We start from the raw sequence: 20,688 nt of genomic DNA, 5'->3' as shown, positions 1-20,688 counted from the left end.
GTCCCTTATTGTCATATGATGAGACACCAGAAAGTCAACTGAGTAGGCTTGCTAAAGGTTCTAATAAGAACTTTCATAGATTTGTTGTAGCCATCCCTAACTGACTTCATGCTGACATGAATGTTTTCCATGGGGATCGAGTACAAAGACGATGGGCCATTGAAAGTTCTCTCACACATCCAATGGGATGTTGATGGCACATTCATCTGTTGTTTCAACATGTTTAGCTGCTTTCTATATTGTATGTGTTTCTAGCTAGAGAGGTACTTCTCTTGAGGCAGTCAATGCATGCCTACCCTGCCATGCACCTTAGCACCTTGCTGTGCAAGTCCGATTTGCCATAAATTACTGCTTACAGTGATTTCTCTTATTTCCTTATGCTTTGTGAGGAGACTTTGGGGCAGATTTACAAGCCCCTTACACCACTTTTGCGTCACTTTTCCCATCTTAAAAGTGACGCAAAAGTGGCGCAAGGGGCTTGTAAATCTGCCCCTTTGTGTTTTATGCTGATTATAGATACAGCTGTGAATCTCCTCTTCTCACCTGCATGGACGATTGGTGCTGAAATTGTCCGGAAAACTCTGCTGAGTCTCTGGAACTACTCTTTATGAGGTCTTTAGTCTTTTCCTTAGCTATCTGATTTTGCTCTAAAATCTACTTGCTCTTTTCCAGAAGGAACTCTTTAAGAGTTCTTGTCAAAATAGGATAGGTCCTTAGATTAAAGTAGGGACTATACTCTAAATGAAGCAGACTGTTCTTTCATTCTCTATGCTTGTTCTAACCAATCTCCTGTCCTATTATTTCTGTGATCTATTTGCCATTTATTTAAATAAAAGAACAAGAATTACCAACTAATCGTCTAAAAGAGAAAATAAACTTTTAAAACTTCACCAAACCTCTCTGTGTCGACTGAACATCAAATTCAATTATTGATGTCATTGTTGTGTAAAGCTCTATTAGAACACTGGAATGTTGGGAGCTTCATTTAAAACAATGGAGTGCTCTGGGCTTCTGATGGCCGATAGAAGCCTTTGGCGCCAACATACCAATGTTGTCTATAACAGCTGTTGCTGTGAACAAATGCCTTATGGAGCACAAGGGGATTTCAGTCCCCTCAGGCTGTTTTATTTGTTAGAACATTATTCCCTCTGGTGGCAGATTAATTTTCTTATAACCCTCTGTAGCTGGGCTATACTGGCTTTTAAGTCCTGTTCCCTTGTTAAAGTCTCTTTAACACAGGAGCAGGCCTTTATTGGCCACTATAGCTACTACGGCAGGATATAAGGCTATATTCTAAAACTCCGAGCTTATACCAGCCATTATAATCCAAGAGATACTCCATTGTCTTCAGTGGAGCTCTCAGCATTGCAATGTTCTAATCTCTCTACTTTGAGTCTTGGTACCTTTTGCATGATAGTTCAGTAGCAGTTTGTTGATGGTTTTTATAGCTTCTAGCATTTTTAAAAAACAATTCGGGTTGCTTGTGTTGACTGGTTTTAGACCTGGCTTATTTAGTGTGGTTTCCCCCTTCCATTTGCCTCTGAGCTCCAGGTTTTGACTGTGTGTGGAATTTCGTTTTTGCTGACTTTCGGACTCGGGGCACTTTACCACTGCTGCACAGTACTAAAGTGTATGCGAACCCTGTCTAAAATGTGATGCTATTTGGTTTCTCCATGATTGGCCTTTTTGATTTACTAGTAAGATGCTAGAACAGTGCACCAGGTGTGCCCACGGCCTCTAAGTCCAATGCTACTAGTAGGTCTGCAGCACTAATTTGGCCAGCCACACAAGTAGCCCTTTAAACATGTCTCAGGCCTGCCACTGCAGAGCCTGTGTGTGCAGGCTGTAACTGCCATGTCACCTTGGCAAGTACACCTACTTGTCAGGCCCACCTTTCCCTTTTATTACATGCAAGGATTTCGCTAAGGTGGGCCCTAGGTACTCGATGAGCAGTGAAAAACGTATAAATTCGTTTTTTTAGACAGCTTGGCTTATTTATCTCTCCCATAGGTTAGCATTGGAGCTGCCTTGTAACATTGTACAGGTGTATTCTCCAATTGGGAACTGATTGAAAATTGGAGTGTGGTGTCTCTGAACTCACAATTTTAAAAAACTTCTTTAGTGAAGATGGTTTTTAACTTGCAGGTCTGAAAATGCCACTTCTAGAAAGTTGGCGTATTCTTGCTTAACTATTCCGTGCCTCTGCCTGCCCCTAGAATACACGTCTAGGTTAGTTGGCAATTGGGCTTTGTGAATTCAATCTAGACAGTCACGTACAAAGGGAGCTGAGGTGTTCCTTTCATATCTTGATAGCCCATCACTAGGCTGATAGGTCTTCCTGAGCTAAAGTGGTGGGAGGCGTTGAAAAGTGCACCTGAGTTGGGCTTAGCCTGTCCCCTCAAAAAACAGTCTTTACCACCCTTCGGTGTGTCTGGAGCCAGGAAGGGCAGGGTCTTGTGCACTACAAAGCCTTTCCTTTGAAGTTTGCCTACTGATGTCTGGAGGGACTGCCACTTTCCTGTATCCTTTGCTGTGCTGGCCTGCTGCTGGATGCTTCCGTCACAGAAGTGCGAGGACTTTACTTTGCTTTCACCATCCTGCTTCCAAAGTTTCTCCAAGGGCTTGAGGTGAGCTTGGCTCCTTTTGGAAGTCTTAGTGCATTCACCGACTTGACCTACAGCATCGGGGCTCTTCGGCTGAGAGACCCACTCTGCCAAGCAGTGCCAAATCCTGCTCCTGGCCCCTTGGAGTGAGTTTGCTGTGTTCAAAAAGAAGAAACCAGCACCTTAACTTTGACACCTCGCTACTGCCTGCACCTGAGCCATGGTCCCCGCTCAATGCAACAACCTAGACTTGCAGCACAGGCACTGTTTCTGCAGCAATGCCTCCAAAGAATAGGGGAAGTCCCAAGTACTGTGTCAAGTACTGTGTCACCAATGTCAGTGGGACTATTCCCTGACTCTGCCATCCCACAGGTGGCACCGTGGTGTGACATCGACACTGCAACATCGACACAGTGCTCCTTGACTCGCGACATTTCATCGATCCAGCACCACCAAGATAACCGAAGCCTCACTGCAAACACCACATCACCTCCCCCATGCCTGCTGTGCCAACAACCTGCACCAACAGTAAGGAATCGATGCCGGACCTCCCACGTCTCACCTTCCTGGCACCTTGCAACATCTTGTATTGACATCGTTTTCAAGATACTATAACTGTGGTCTGTACAACTCTACTGCCAGTCCGAGCTCTATGGCTGTTTCTCCCAAATGTTGTGATTCGTTGTTGTAGACCCAGTTGGAGCTTTTGTGTTTCTAAGCACTATAACTGCATTTAATCTTTGAGAATTTGTATTGTGATTTGTGTATGTTGTGCTTTTGTTGTTTTGGTCTTGATTTACTCAGGTACATTTTGGCTATTTTTCTAAACTGGTGTGGAGTATTTTTGTGCTGTTTTCACTGTGTTACTGTGTGTGTGTACAAATACTTCACACATTTCCTCTGAGGATAAGCCTGACTGATTTTGCCAAGCTCCCAAGGGGGCGAGCATGGGTTATTCTGAGGGTGATACCCTGATTAGAGTCAGGGTCCTTGCTTGGACAGTGTGCAAACCACTGACAAACAGAAACCTCATTTTTAACACGTGCGATTAAGTTTCAAGTTCCAATTTGCTGTTCATTGCTAAAAATATTAATCATCACAAAATGTACCTCAAGTCACCTTTGCTTGCCTGCTTTAATCTTCTCCCTTGATTGTGGCAGGGGATTGCTGGATGAGTGGAAGAATCAATGGATTCAGAAACTGGAGGTGAAGACTTTAGGAAGGTACTGCTAGATTTGCAGGTAAGTGGCAATGCAAGTGCTCTTGGTTCAGATGGCTTGAAGCAAAGCATGGATTTAGGCTTGGCAGTGGTTCAAATATCGGCTGCACCCAAGATAGTAGTCGAAATATGAACATATATAGTGACATTGCAAAAAGATCCTATGGCAGAGACTTAATCAGGGTTTTGGACAATAGAGTAGCCCAAATGTTTTACCAACTTGGGGGCACAAATTAGGGAACGTCCATGGCTTTATGCATTCTTCTTCTTCTTCTTCTGCTTATTATTATTATTATTATTATTATTATTATTATTATTGCATCATCATGGTTGCAACCTAATTTGGGACCTTGATACTTTGCTTGGCTTGTCTGTGATGCTGTGAAGGTGGACCATGGTACCCAATGAAAGTACTCTCTTTCATGCTCTCAAATTGTTTGGGAATGTAACAATAAGAGTTTCAGTAGGTCCCACCTTTATATAGTCAGAGCAGACACGACAAGTGATCCTCTGTCTGCACTTTCAGAACCTATTAGGGTGATTCTCCTAGCAAGCATCTTTTCCAGTCTGCTTTCCAGGCACAGACTTTGTGTAGAGTGATGCCCCTCACAGTTAGGTCATCCCCTGCCTCAGCACCCACAATGAAGGCTCAAAGAGATGTCATCTTTCTGTACTTATCTGCGATCAGCAACAATAACAGTGATCAGGAGTCTCAACGAATCACCTAAAAGAATAGGGACTGTAGTCCTACCCTTCACCCTCACCATCTGCCAAAATGCAGTATTATAGGATGATAAATCAGCAGCTCCTTTCAGGAAAAAGCTTTTGAATTTATAAAGGAGCATAGACTTTAATGTCTAAGCCTTCTCCTTTAAGCTTCAGGAATGTCAGCAACAACTTCCACTGTCTAGGAAAACAACCTCACCTCCCTGTTGTGCACAAGGCCAGTCCTTGTGATCCGAAACGGATTCAATTGGTCTTCATTACTCTGCATCACCCATACATGCAATGTATGTATAATACATGCAAAATACTCAAACACACAGCATACGCTTGGGATGTTAGCACTATGATCTGTGTTAGCACATGGAGCTTTAAATGAGTGGGTAAGTAGGCCCCCACTCTACTCCAGTGACTCAGATGGAAAGGTCTGGCCTCAAATAGGTTGTCACAAAATATAGTATTCTGTCACACCCACTCTATGGCTAAACCAATGAGAGTGACAGTGGTCCATTGTCAGAGCAAAGAGGGAAAACTTAGTGGGTTCCTTCAGATCGGAAAACAGGTCCTGGACCTGACACATTGCAAGAGATAGGAGAGGTAGGCCTAGGCCTCAGCACATACACAAGATTAGTATGAAGCCAGGACCAAACTCAGAAACCAGGATCCCAGATACTCACAGTCGATCCCTCAGAGAGTAGCAGAACATGATTGTACACCAGGCAGGGTACATTCTTCTCCCAACAAACTTTAAATGTCAGGATGTTATGCTCACATGGGAGTTCAATCGTATTCAGTTCAAGCTATGGCCTCACTCCCCCATAGGTTATAAAAACTGTGTCCATACAATATAGCTTCTGAGTTTGGTCAAACGGCTCTGTTCACCAACCATCTGCACCGACAGAAAGGATGCTTGTCCACAAAACAATTGCGTATATTATAAGTTATAGGAAAATAGAATGCATGCTCCTCTCAAAGATCCCCAGTTTCCTCTTATATGGAGCTCTGGCAAAATGCAGCATTCGGTTTAGTATGTAGAATGCAAGCATTGATGTGCTGAGATATATTATCTTGCCAACAGCCCATCTGTACAAAAAAGATCAGTTAGAGACTTAGCTGAACAAGGTAATAAGAGGATGTAATATATTTAGTGGATTTTTTTAACAGAGCAAACAAGATTCCTAATGCTTTTGTGAAGGCTACATCTGGAGATTTGCACTGCTGTGGGATATATACATTATTCATTTGATTCATGGTTTGTAGACCTTATTTACCATCAAGCAGGCGTATTTTCTTTTTTAGTGATGATAAGAAGGCATTTCTTAGAAGGGGTGCATTAAACTGAATTATCACAGCTAGGATGGGGGAATCTTAGAGCCTTCAAAAGTTACAAAATCGATGTTCAAAATATATTACCATCACACAATAAAACAAATCATTTTTTGGCATCCAAAGTGTATATGCAAAAACAACAGTTCATGGACAGAATGCAGAACAATGTCATACATTCACCCCAGTACAGAGATCTGGGCATAAATCCATCGTTTTTTGGTCACCATGCCATTCCAGTTTGAACCCAGCCATATGCAAATCAGTCTTGACCCTGTGCCTCATGGGAACAGTCCAGCCTGAACTGCCAAGCCAGGTCCTCCCTGGACTGGAAACAAGCATCCTAGGACCAGTTTCGGAGTTTCTCCCCTCTTCAGCCAGGATAGCTTGATTCCAGTGGCATGGAGAGCACGGGACTCACGTCTGAGCATACCCGTCCCATTCGGGGTGACTAATGCAAAAACAACAGTTGATGGACAGAATGCAGAACAATGTCATACATTCACCCCAGTACAGAGATCTGGGCCTAAATCCATCGTTTTTTTGCTCACCATGCCATTCCAGTTTTAACCCAGCCATATGCAAATCAGTCTTGACCCTGTGCCTCATGGGAACAGTCCAGCCCGAACTGCCAAGCCAGGTCCTCCCTGGACTGGAAACAAGCATTCTGGGGTGAATGTATGACATTGTTCTGTATTCTGTCCATCAACTGTTGTTTTTGCATCCAAAGTGTATACGCCATGATAAAACATTTCCCTTGATCTCTGAATGGCTTCTTGTCTCAAGCCATTCAGGAAGAAATCGAAGAACTATCTCTTCAAAGTACAATACTTCTCTGCACATTAGTAAGCTATAGAATATATGCCTGTCACGTAAATGATCGTTAATCGTACCCCAGGCATCATATATCTTATCCATGGCTCAATTGCTCTCCAGCTATATTTCAGCTATATCAGTATTACATATGTTAAGTGGGTACAGACTAACACTTACTTTTGGGCAATTCAACTGACAGGCAATTAGAGAGAATAGCTGCAGTTATTGGCTACTTTCAGTCAAAATTAAGGAAATGAGATAAGGAAGAGATTATAAAAGCTACCCAAAATAAATTAACTGTTCTCAGATGAAAATGTACAAAGTTGCATTTTAATAAAAAAAAAAGAAAGAATAAGTTCAGAATGCTAAAAAGGGATAGAGTACTGTAAGGAGACACTTGCAGGAATTAAAACTAAGTGAGGCCAACTCATTTGGGTACAACATTTGGAACGCACAACAAACGCAGCGCCCCATGCGTTATATAGAGTACTAATTAAACTGGTCAGATGGTTTTATGAAGCTCATTTTCAGCATTGTGACCAGTCAAGCTGTCATGCTTTTGATGCAGACCTGCCCCACATGTTCTGGTCGTGTGGCTCTCTCACTAATCATTGACCAAGGTTATAGACCTCCTGTACCTGGTGATGAACTGAAGGCTAGATCATTCAATGGATGTCTTGGTACTGGGCCTTTGTTAGGATGAAAGCAAATTCTCAGAAATTGAGAAAGATTTGTGTATATTTTTGTCGTCAGAGTTTGACAGGGTGGACAAGGAGGTTGTAGTTTTCTCAGATAGGGTCCTCAAGATCCAGAATGTTCTACAATGAAAGTTATTCATGAGTTCAAGCTTTCCCACTGATAGTAAACATTGTAGCATATTATAATGCATGTGTAGAAGTAGGACAAACCTTTACATTGTTCACCTGATGGGACAGTTTGCACCATTTTGGTTCATGTATCAGGGGTGAGAGATGCTACAAATCTACTGTTACATTTTCCTTTATATGTGCAAGTCTGGGTTCTACAAAACAATGGCGGCTACCAGTTGTGACTCTTGTCTAGATAGCTCAGTGGTCATTATCAAGTCTAACAATTCCTTTTGGTGAGGGTCAATTGTGCATAAATTGATCCTAACTGAGATATTAGGCTCCCCCACCAGTGGCTCCTGAGCATGTTCCTATACCTTGATAAAACATCGGAAGAAGGTAGAATCTACCGGTGAGAAGCCTGATCTCCATTGTTCCATGTACTGCATCAGAGAAACTGAAGGGGAGGGGGATGACTCCAACCTCGGGGTGAGAACCGGTTACACAGTGGTGTGTTGACCACACTAGACCCCATGGGGTTGAGATACACCTGGATACACCTGGATCATAAGATCTTTTCTCGTGGCATGTTAGATGTTGTATAGACCAGGGAGCATCTGTACAAGCCACTAACGCCACCACACCATCACCTATAGTGAAGTTGTGGTGGGGATAGGGGCTGCGCCTTAAGGCAGCGTTAAGCCACTTAACATGACTTAACACTGCCTTGTACATAAGGACCCCTTTCATGCTATGGTTAGCGGGAAAGGGGTGGGCAGTGCATGTTGAGGTGGGAGTTCCACTGCAACACCCATTCCTATGTACGCTACCCTTGTACATAGGGGGCAGAGCCAAAATTAAGACCAGGTAAAAACTGGTCTTAAGATGGCGAAACATGGAGAAATGCATTATTTCTCTTTGTTTTGCCTTGTGCAGCACACATGGAAAAAGCAAAATGCCATTGTATGTTTATGTACAGGCAGGTGTCCCTTCCTGCACATAAACAAACTTTTTTTTTTAAATGCGACTTTGTCACTTTCATGTGTGCTGCATGAAGCAGCACTCATGAAAGTGACAGGATGGTATTTCTAGAATTGTTTATGTGCAGGCAGGGACACCTTCCTACACATAAACAATCCTCCTCTGCACGCAGACACCCTTGCACTCTGGTGCAAGGGTGCCTGCGTTGGCGCTAAGTTGCTAAACTTAGCACCATCGCAGTGGGAAATGCAAGGCTGCACCACATTCTTGTAAATATGGTGCAGCCTTGTGTTTCAGAAGTGGGGGAGAGCGGTGTTTAGCCAGGAAAGCTAACGCCTCTCTCCTCCACTTCCTTGTACATATCCCCCCAGGTGTGACTTTTCCAGCATTTGCCAAAATTGAGACCATGTAATTTTAACAGTGACTTGGGGACTGTGGCAAGGAACAAAAGCTCCAGGAGAAAGGTATATCCTCACCAGGTAAGGATTACCAGTTTGACACACTTGGAGCTTTTCCCAGCAAGGTGTGAGGCAACAGCAGTATCATGGAAAAGAAGTACCCAACCCCATGGAGCCTTCATCATCTACCTTGCCCCACTGGAGAAAGCTGAGAAACGAAAAAAAGTCAAAATATGGTCTTGGGACGAGGTGACAAGTTCATCCATGTAGCGAAGCAAAACTATAAATCCAACTGTGTCTCACTCTGAGATGTTGCTACCAAAGCCAAAGGCTTCAATGAAAGCTCAAGAAAAGCATAACTTACTTTGAGATACCTCACCAACGTCTGCATCCTGTCTTGCGCCACTGAGGGGTCTGACTTACAAAAATAAATGTTAAGGGGTCATTTACAGTTTAGCAGAACACTGCATCTGCTATAAAACAGAAGATTCACATTTCCGCCAAGCTTGTAACTCCCATGGCCCATTTAGAGTTGGAGAAGCTGGTTGTCACCATACTAGCTTGAGCCGTCTCCACTTGTTGAAATCCTTGACTTGGTGGTATGTCCACCATGTCACAGTTGCAGTTGCCCCACATATTTAGAGAGAGGGCAATCATCACAGAACTTCCATACCTAGAATGTGGCTTCGGCACATAATGACCACTATGTGCCAAAGCCACACTGCCTGCAGATCATGGCCATTGCTATTTTGTCATCCATGAATAAACTTTTACTTTAGGAGTTAGTACTTACATAGGACATCAAAGATGGGGCTAGCTCAGTAAATGATCAGTGTTTTCAGTGAAGCTGCTGCAACAGTAGCTCCGTTAAAGGTACAGATAATCTCACCAGGCAGGTAACGATCTCTAAACAGGCAGGTGATCCTCCACCAGGGAAGCAGAGGGCAGAGCCTCCACTGACATGATATGGCACACGCTAGGGTCAAAATTACTTCCTACATCCAAAGAATCCAGGGTAAAATTGTTAACCACTGTGAGTCACAAGGCTTAACTGCCCCCCTCCATTACGGTCAGCCTGACGTGTCTGTGTCCTGGTTTTCTGCAAACATTAACTGTGATTGGTCATTTTAGACGTAAAACTCTGAATATCTTAATATAGTCGGAAATGTGATTGTGTTGTTGTCTTTACTTTGCTATCTGCCACTGCTTGAGACTATCCAACCTTTCTCTGAAGAAAAGCGTACTGCTTGTGCCATTTGTCTTGCTAAGTGGACAGGGTAACTCCTTCCCAAATTATTAATGTATGCTCTCGCAAAAGTTAACCTTAAACCTTGTCGATGACTACATTTTTGGTCTGGGTCACCAAAACCCTTAAAATGATACATCCCATTAGTTAGGGCCTCATTATGAGTTGCTGTTTTTTAAAAAAGGTAATACCACCTCTGTAAATGCTAATATTACGTGGTTCGGTATCTACCAGGTTTGGCATCGCCCCTCCATTCAGAGCTCCTCACTCCAGTTGTTTGGCAATGAGGGCCTAACAGTTTGATTTAGATTATAATCACACGTAAACTCAATAGAGAATACATGAAGTTAATTCAACATATTTATTTGAATTAGTAAATCCTCGTGATTTTATGAGCATGGTTTATTGATACAATCTGTTCTACTAATAGAGTTCTTTGTTCAGCTGTGAAATTCCACAAAGCATTTATTGGCTACTGTTATTTATTCAGTGATAATCACTGAATACAGCAGTACAGATAGCAACACGCCTAGATTGTTTGTTCAACAGTTTCTTACTGTGACAGATTGATGTCTGCAATTAAAACGAAAATAGAGCTGTAAATAAATCGGAACACTGACGAGTCACCAGTAGGGCACGACAGCTTGGCTCGTGTAAACTACTTGGGAATAGTGTTTTATCCTAGAAGGTGAACGTGTATCTGGCTATGTTTTATTTGCCAAGATTATTTATTTGAAGGTATATCGGCAGTAATGGATACATAGAAGAAAAGAATGCAGAGGACATGTTCTGAAATTGATCATGTGGTTATAAAATAAAGTTCACTAGAGTCATTACATCTACACTGACCCGGATCAGTCGCATATTCAAATTCCACCTAATCTCTCAGAACATTTAATTGCTATGAAACAGATGCATTAATTATGATATGCTGCATTCGCTTACACTTTGGATTGAGACCTCTTGCGTGGCATTAGTTAATCGAAATGAAGAGCTTTTGCTAGCTGGTTTACCAGATACACCCATTAGTAATATGCAGGGTCTCACATAGTGGCATTACAAAGGATCACACAAGCTCCCCCACAAAGACGGGTTTGTCAAAGTAACACCCTGTGAGAGACTGCAGTTCACCCAAGGTGCATAGTGTGCTTCGGTGTGCACATGCATGCTCAGTTACTGTGTGGGAATTCCTTCTGAACTTGTGCACTGTTTTTATGTCGATGGTAGATCTCCCATGTTTTTTTCTTAATGCTCTGTTTTTTGCTCGCTGTTCGTTTGGAGGGTTTCTGTAGTCTCGAAATGCTCTCTGAAGTGACATCTCCACAACTCCTGCAGCAGTCTTTGTTAACAAGGGGTGTGAGCCTGACTCGTTAACAGGTCAAACTGGCTGGCACTGTGATTTATTAGAACAATATTAGTTAGCACCTTGTGAATTCATATAACACACATGTCAACCCCTTGTTTGGACACACGTGTACTTACGTTGTTCGACTAGGAAATGCATACCATTTTCTCCCTTTAAACAAGCATGAATCATCTTGATTTAACAAACGGAAGCAACTGGAACACTTTTGCCTCCAGGTAAAATTTTCTGAAACTCCATTGCCAATCCAATATTATGTATTGAGTGTGGCAGATATAAAGGTGGCAGTCAGCACATTTGTGAGTGCCCAGACTCTCGCATCTGATATCAAAAGTGGACTATCTTGCATGCATTAAAATAAGCCAAAATTAACATGGTATGTTTTTATGTACCTGTTGAGTAATTAATTGGATAGTTACACACCTGAGATAGAGTAACTTGGTATTGGAAGCAGAACCTCGATGAAAATCATATTTGCTTTATACGTTTTGTACAATTTCTAAACCATTTTTATGCAGCCTGACTTTTGAGCCTTGAAGTGCTTAGAAGCTGAGAAGGGAGGAACCTGAAGGACATTGAAAGATTTTCTCATGGTTGTCTGGCTGGAGGACTGGGAAGACTCAGGGACTAGATCAGCAGCTTGTCCAGGTCGCAGTGACTCTCTGTGAGTGGACTGTATTCATTGAAAACTATCTTGATGTCTAGGACCAATGAAATGTGTCCTAGAAAATAGGTCAATAGTTGGTGGTGATCTGTAAAAGCTCTGGAGCGTAGCATTGTTAGACCTGGCATCTCTTAGCGTGTTTCCCCTGTCTTATTGCTCTCTGACCTCCTGTTTTTACTTTTTTATGCTGATTGTTTTATCTGTGCACTTTACCACGGCTGATCAATGCTAAAGTGCAAGAGTTCCCTCTGTAAATTGTGCTAGTGATTGTTATTTCCACGATTTGCATATTTGATGTAATAGTAGGTCCCTAGTTGTTGGACTTGGCCCTTCTAGCAGGTTCCCCCCTAAACTTTTTGCAATTATCCTAGCTTTTTCCCTATGGAGTGTTAGTGGTTTTAGACCCCTAGGCACTTTAGCACGGTGTCCCCGTGTAAAGTGCGTGCGCTCTGTGGTACATTGAATGAGACTGACCTGCCCTCCCATAGGAATGCATGGGGAATGTGTGTGTCCATGGTAGTTCCTGATGCGTGGGGAGTGCAGGGTCGAGTTTGGTATGTGCGAACTCGTGAGATTGAATGCTGCGCGATGATGTGTGCGGCGTTACTGTGTCTAGTGTAGAAGTGCCACTTCTAGAAGCTGGCATGTCTATGTAATAAATGGGAAGTGACTGTCTGGCTTGTGATTGGCTCCAGGAGTCAGGATGGGTCGGCCCCAGTGGTAAATAGTGAGATTTACATCCAGATGGGTGGGAGGAGTACACCTGGGACCTGAATAGGGCTGGGCTTTCCCCACACAATGCTGGCTGCGCCCCCTGTGGTGCGACTGATGTCCCTAGCCTGTCCAGTGAATGGGGAGAGGGGCTGAGCACAACAGAGTGCTCCAAAACCAGTTGCATCTGGTTTTTCCTTAACCCTGCAGCCTGAGACAAAGGAAATGTGTATATAAAAAGGGGCTGTGACCCCAAGTAAAATGTTCTTCTGATCCTAACTGGAGGGGGACCGGCTGCTGCTGCTGGGCGCCAGAAGGACCGCCACTGGGGACTGCGTCACTGCCTGGAGGGCCCTGTGAGCTGGCCCCTGGGCCCAGCCCTTGCCCCCCTGCCTCCTGAAAGACCTTGTTCTTGAACCTTGCCTTATTTGGAGGAGCGCTGTGTCTCCCATGACCCAGAAACGCTGCATTTTTGGACTGAAGAGCGCCTGACTGTCCAGAGGAGCGCCTTCGTTGGGAACAGTAGAGCTGAGCGGCGATAAATTCCGAGGGAATCCCGAAGTAGGGATTCCCCCGCTTTGTGCCTTCCGAGCGGGAGCCCACCCCGCTGATTGTGCTGTGCCCTACGCGGGAGCCTACCCCGCTTATTTAATTATTTTGTTACGCGGGTGCCCACCCCGCTTTACACATAGCGAAAACGCGGGTGCCCACCCCGCTTTTGTATATTTAATCTGAGGGAGCCTACCCCTCGTTGCCGCCAAGAGAAGACCCCCCTGCCGCCGCGATCCACAGCCCGCCTGGTTGTGGGCGGGGCCGGTGGACGGAAGCAGAAGAGGCCAGGAGGATGGGAGTTTGTAAACAACCCAGGCGGGAGCCTACCCCGCGCCGGGACGTCCGGAGGAGGGCGGGAGCCTACCCCGCCTCCACGCGCTCGAGGGAGAAAGTCCCGGGTCCCAGGATGGGCCCGGGTGAACAGGCGAGGCGGAGAAAGGACCGCGCCCGACTGCACGGGGCTCCCGTGCCTGAGAGAGATCCCCGTAGTTACACCGAAGTTGGAGCAGTGCGTGCTCCATGCCAGAAGCTCCCGTGTGAAGGAGAAAGCCCGCGTGCCGCTGCAGAGGCCCCCAAAGAAGGAGAAGAGACCGGAAGGCAGCCGGAACAGTCCGGTGAGTAGGGTGCATTGGTGCAGCTGTTAGAAGGGGCGTCTGGGCACATTGCCGGTGCCCGTGGTGCAGATCAGAGCTTCCAAATCCCCTCTACTTCCACGGACGGAATGATTTCACAGTCACACACGCATACACACATCATACGCTGGTGGGGCCCATTACACCAACATTCACTACAAATCACACCATCCGTGCCCTGTAAAGGAGAAAACACCTTCCACATAGGTTCTATCTGATCTGCCTATACTTTGAGGTCAATGCGACCAGCTAGTTGCTGAAGATCTAGAGGAATACATTTCAATGAATACACAATAAATCAAATAAACATGACCAGAAATAATCACCCGAGACAGGAATTCAAACACATTGTTCATTTATCTAATATTTCAAGAAAAGCCAATTAAATGCAATTTCATTGCTCTCATATTTACCTATTCTGTCTAAATGTCAGATCCTAAGTCAGAAACCGGTCCTCTGGAGAAAAATTATAGTCTTCTGTTGTCATGTAGAGTCATCGTCCTCTCCGTCAGCATAGGGACCTCGCATCATCAGCTCGGGAAGAAGTGGCGCTAGACCTCTCTAGTCTACGTACTTTTATACTGAAAATTACATTCTAAAAAGTATCATTTCTTCATTCAGAACGGATGAATGGCGGAAATAATGTCGTCTTGCAACATGAGCAAAAGTTCCCAAATATTGTCTGTCTTAAACGATGAATAGAAAATGTAATGTCCATAATTTTATCCGATACTTCTACGGATGTTTTTCCCTGATTAAATGTATCATCTTATGAGACCACCGAAAGTTCATGTAGTCAGATTATTCAGTTGCTACAATTTTCTCATCCAGGGGTTTTTGGCTGCCAGCCTGGATTTGTCATCATGTTCATGGCTTTTCAGTTCGACAAGAGGGCAAGGTCACAGGCAACGTGAAGCCTTCTTCCAAAATTTTCCATTAAGTCATCTACTCGACTGCAGGCTGCAGGAGGTGGCCATCTTTCAGTAGGCCACAATTGTCAACTTAAGAGTAAAAGAAACTCAAAACATAATTACTGCATAGAAATGATTAAACAGTGTTATTCCCCAGCTAATACCCTTATGTGTGTGTATTTATCTAGCCATTTGCGACATCAGAAGCTATTAATGCATATTAATTATAAGCGCAAAACACCATAACATCACATAAGCAACATCATTTTCTGTCAGTCTGCTCACCAGCTTAGTTCACTTGTTATTTAGCCATGCAATAGCATTCCCACGTGTAATTCTCTTGTTAATAAGGTTGATTAGTCTACATTCGACAAACTATTAATCATTAATAATTATTCAATAGTACTTTTAATTATAACATGCGAAAATGAAACAGGTATTCCGTTTTGGAGTAAAAACCCTGCTCCATCACCCGTGCCCCCCTTCCTGCTGGTACTAACTTCCTCTGGGGGCCCATTGGCATTAAAAGTCCCAGGGGACTTGGGGGCCATTTCGGTTTAAGGGTCCCAGTGGGGACTCCTAAAGCCCCCGCAGTACCAGTGCTTGTATTGGTGTTTTTTCAGCTGCCCTGCAAGAGCGCAGGCAGCTGCAACATTTGGGGGCACAAATATTTTGTCAGAGTCCCCGTGGGGGACAGAGAATGCCGTGCCCATCTTGTGATTCCCCAGCTGCCCAGCAATTAGTGGGCAGCTGCCACGTTTAGGTGGTGCAATTCGCACCTTGGCTTTCCTGCCTGCGCAGCCCAGCCCTGACATTTTGGACAAAGGGCGTTTGAGCCCCCTGAGAGGCCACGTTGGCCTGGGGACAGTTTTTCTGTGTTGTGCCATCACCTAGGGTACATGGTTGTTTCTACATGTGTACTTTTGCGTAATGTGCATTGCCTTTATGCTTATTTTTATTTCTAACTGTGGGTATGCGTAGGAGATGGTTTTTCCTAGTATAGGTTGTGCTAATGAGTTCATGGTTCCCTGCGTGATACATGCCTAAGGTGTTTAGGATTGTGTAGGGTGTACCTACCTTTTACCAGTAGGTACTGGTTGTGCTCTACAGTTATAATTTGTGTTACAGTTGATATATGTTTTACATCTACCATTAGTGATTTGTGCTAATTCTGACAGTGGTCCATGTGGCCCTGTCTTGTGTAAATAGTCCCCTGTAAATTCTGCCAGTGCCAGTTGGCAACGTGTAAATTGTGTGAATATCATCTAATGTGTTTATTATAATACCAAGGCTATTTTTATATATAACCTTGTGTGGAGTTTCTTTTGTGGTGGGCCTTGGGTGTTGTTGCTGGGTGCGTGCGCAAACGCTTTACACATTCCCTCCAGGATAAGCCTGACTGCTCGTGCCAAGCTACCAAGGGGGTGAGCAGGGGTTATCTTTGGCGTGTAACTCCCCAGCCCTGACTTAGAGTGGTGGTTTCTGCCTAGCTTTGGCGCAAGCCCTAGCCAACCAGAAATCCCATTTCTAACACTAGTAATGTGCACCGGTGTGCCCAGGGCCTATACGTGTAATGCTACTAGTGGGCCTGCAGCACTGATTGCGCCACCCACACCAGTAGCCTTTCAAAGGTGTCTCAGACCAGCCACTGCCGGGTCTGTGCGCTCAGTTTTAGACTGCCATGTCGGCCTGGCAAGTGCCCCCCTTTTCAGGCCTAAACCTTCCCTTTTATGAAATGTAAGGCACCCCTAAGGTAAGCCAAAAGCAGCCCCATGGGTAGGGTGCAGTGTACTTAAAAGTTAGGGCATGTAGTGGTGTGATTTTACATGTTTCACTATTGCAAGGCTATCTCTTCCATTGGTTAACATGGGATCTGCCTGGAAACACCTTTACAATGCAGATTCCCATTGGATGATAGGATGTTGAAGTTGGGATGGCTAAACCCACAATTTAAAAATAGATCTTTTAGTGAAGATGGTTTTTAAATTGTATTTTTGAAAATGCTACTTTTAGAAAGTGGGCATTTCCTTGCTTAACTCTTCTGTGCCTGCCTGTGGAATCGACATCTGGTTTAGACTGACAGGGGTCTGTTTGTGCATTCACTGTAGACAGTCACATGAAGGGAGATGAGTTGTGCCCTGCATGTCCTGATGGCTCATCACAAGTTTGAGGGCCCTTTCTGAGCTGGAGTGGTGGCTGTCACTGACACCTGAATAGGGCTGTGCCTGTCCTCACTCAAAACTGTCTCCACCCCCTTGGAGTATGTCTGGAGCCAAGACTAGGCAGAACAAGAACTTGTGCACTACAAAGACTATCCTTTAAAGAATGCATACTTTAAAGGCCAAAAGGGTTATGAGTATTGGACCTATAACCCCAGATCTTTAGAATACTATGGACTAAGGAATATGCCAAGAAGAAGAGCTAGAAACGCTGTCAGGAGTGACTACCACTTTGTTGAATGCTTTGCTGTGTTGGCCTGCTGTGCGCTGCTTCTGACTTGAGCAGTAAAAGGACTGGATGGAACTTTCCTGATCCTGCAGTTTAAGTTTCTCCAGAGGCTTGAGAAAGAGCTTGCCTCCTGCTGGAACTCTCAGGAACATCAAAAATATTGACTTTGTCTGCTTACAAGCACTGCGAATTGCATGTTTATGTTGCAACAGAAGAAAAAGTAACACTGACCCAGTCTCCGAAGCCGCTGCCTGCACCGTGACCTGACGGCATCGCACAAAACATCATCCCACTTCACAATGGAACCCTGGTCTCAATGCCGCCCCCACCTGACACTGCCATCGAGCCACTTTTTGCACCGTGACCTGTGGACACCACAAGTCGCATAGCCTCGCTTCACATTGCAGCCCTGGTATCACTGACAACGATGCTCCACACTGACATCAAAGACTCTGCCTGCACCGTAGCCTGTGGACACCACTCGTGAGGTACACAAAGCATCACACCTTCCCACACTACAGACCTGGTCCAACAACATCAGTGTTATTGACTCCTGCATCATCAACTGACACCGCTGCTTGCACCCGACCTCTGGGCACCACATGATGCATCGCTCCGCTTCATATCGCAGTCATGGGTCTACCGATGACAGCGTTTCAGCAATGAAGCCAGGCCGCTGCCTGCACCGTGACCTGTGGACACCGTAGTCTGCATCACTGTGTTACTGTATGTTATGTGCAAACGCTTTAGACATTGCCTCTGAGATAAGCCTGACTGCTCATGCCAAGCTACCAAGGGGGTGAGCAGGGGTTATTTTTGGTGTGTGACTCCCTCATCCTGACTAGAAGAAAGGGTCCCTACTTGAACAGGGTGCAAACCACTGCCCACTAGAGACCCCCTTTTCTAAAATTGGTTGTCAGCTGTGAGGGTAGGACTTGCATTTGTAGTTGACCTACAGTGATTGGTGTAAACTACTACCATATCACAGACCACTAACTACCACATACTGTTTTTCCTTTTGGCCTATTTTTGTCTTAATGCTTTCTTAGGCTAAAATGAGAACTTACTGCTGCATCATGTTTCAGTCAAGAGCATTGTCAGTTGCATCCCTAGAATCGGTTTTTGAGGCGGAAACCCACACAGTGAAGGAACTTAAGTCAGTTTGCAAAAACCTCAAAGCCCAAGTTAAAGGCCTCACCAAAATGGAGGAGCAATAAAAGGAGCATAGGGCCTTGGTAGCAGCAGGGAATGCCAGTGGGCATTCTAGAGATCTTAATGTGGAGGCCGAGGAGCCAATTCAAAAGGAAGATGTGCTGAGGGCTCAGGAGCTGCCAGGAGGGTAGGTACCCTCAGGGTTACCAGCAGTGGTTCTTCAAAAGGTCTGTCCCCCGAGGAGCTGGAGGACATGGGGGCAGCAAGGATGTTTGAGCTTGAGAAACTCCAGTTGGAGAGGGAAAGGTACTAGCCATAGAGGAGAGAAAGATGATCTTAGACCACAAGCGTGGTGTGAAGGAGCTGGAGCTGAAAAAACAGGTCCTGCACATATGTTGGCAGCATTTCCTTAGTGCAGTCTGAGAAAGGATGCAAATTCCAAAGAATATAGGGAAAGAGTACAGCAGGAATATAATATCCAGAGATTGTTTCTGGACTATGAGACAGCTGTTCACATGAATTGGGAGAAATTGGTGAGCAGGATTGTGGAATCACTCCATAGAGGAGATGAGAGACACATTTCTGGCTTTGAGTAAGGGCATAACCTCACATATTCTGACACGTAGGACATTCTCCTCACCAGGTATGGTCTCACTCCTGATAAGTACAAGGATCAGTTTAGAGGAAGTAAGAAACTTGAGTCCCAGACATGGTTGGAATGTGTGTATTCTTTTTGCAGATCACCGGATGGTTGGGTCAGGGGCAGTAATGTCACAGATTTCAGGGGCTGAACAATTTGATTGTGTGGGAGCACTTGTCTGTACTGTGTTTTGCAGAGCTGCACAAGCACTGGACTAACAATAATCTTACTTACCCCAGGCCGCTTGCTATGGAAGCAGACTGCTGTGTGAGTACCAGGGTCCACAAGAAGGTGTATCGGGGAGACTCCACTAAAAGGGGGCAGGGTCCCCAGCAGAAGAGTGGTGGGGACAAGGGTAAATAAAAGAAGTTCTCCAAAGGATCCCAATATAGTATCCTGGGTAAAGATTTACCCCCCAGGAGATAAGAAGCCATGGGTATCTTCAGGTAAACCTGCAGAGACGGGACCCCAGAAAGGTTTTGCTTGTGATCAGGAGGGTCACATAAGAGGGGATCCCAACTGTCCCACGTGGGCACAGCCATCCACTGGTGGGCAGTCCAGGGTATTGGCTAGTGTTGCACTTGGGGAGGAGTTGGTCCCAGGTATGTGTGGGGAACCAGCTGAGATGACCCTTGTCTTATTAGGGCACAGTGAGATGGTTAAAAGAAACTAGTGCCTGATACCACTAAAAAATACATGCAATTGGTGACCATCAATGGGCAGAGGGTAGAGGCATTAAGAAATTACTGGAGCCAGTGTGACCACGGTCTGGTGTCACCTGGTACCTGAGAAGCAAGTAGTCCTTAGTGTGGTCCCAGTGTAAAGGGGTGACAGTTCCCTTTGAGTAGGTGTGGGTTCTCAGGTTCCTTGAGGGTAACTGTGAGTCTCACCAAGGCTGCTGACTGTCTGCCGGGTAACAGCCTGGAGACTTCCACCTGGACGGAGGTGAAGCCCAGGTCGCACTTGGGGATGTTGGGTGTTGGAAGAGTGGGCATGTGTAACCGCAAGGTCCATGGCAGCCAGACAGGGTGATCATTAGGCCCTGGAGCCTGAAACAGTGGCCTAGTTGCCTGCCCAGAGAAAGGGCAGAGGGTGAGGGAAACCCACCCCAGAAGTCCACATGTTTGGGAGAAGGGGAGTAGGCTGACCTACAGGGGAGCAAGTGGCCGAACTGGAACACTTGCCTGAACTGACCCATTGGCAGCAAGAAAGAGGTCCCACCAGGGAGGAGTTCTGTGCGTAGCCAAAAGTGTGCCCTGCTCTCCCCAAACCAAATCTAAACTAACCACAAAAAAAAAAAACTACATAACACAAACAAGTAAATCAACAATATAAAAGGTACACACCTTTTATCAAATTAATACTGCAAAAAACTACAAAAGCTGCAAGATGAGAAAACTGTACCTGTTTCTCTGACCAGACTCTGAAAAAAGTAATATATACATCTTGACCACTACCTTGCAAATTAAGTATATTTAAACTAAAGCTTCCTTTTAA

The sequence above is a fragment of the Triturus cristatus genome, chromosome 1_1 (genome assembly GCF_964204655.1).
Source record: "Triturus cristatus chromosome 1_1, aTriCri1.1, whole genome shotgun sequence".
NCBI classification, from domain to species: Eukaryota; Metazoa; Chordata; class Amphibia; order Caudata; family Salamandridae; genus Triturus; species Triturus cristatus.
Note: the sequence above shows the minus strand (reverse complement) of the source record.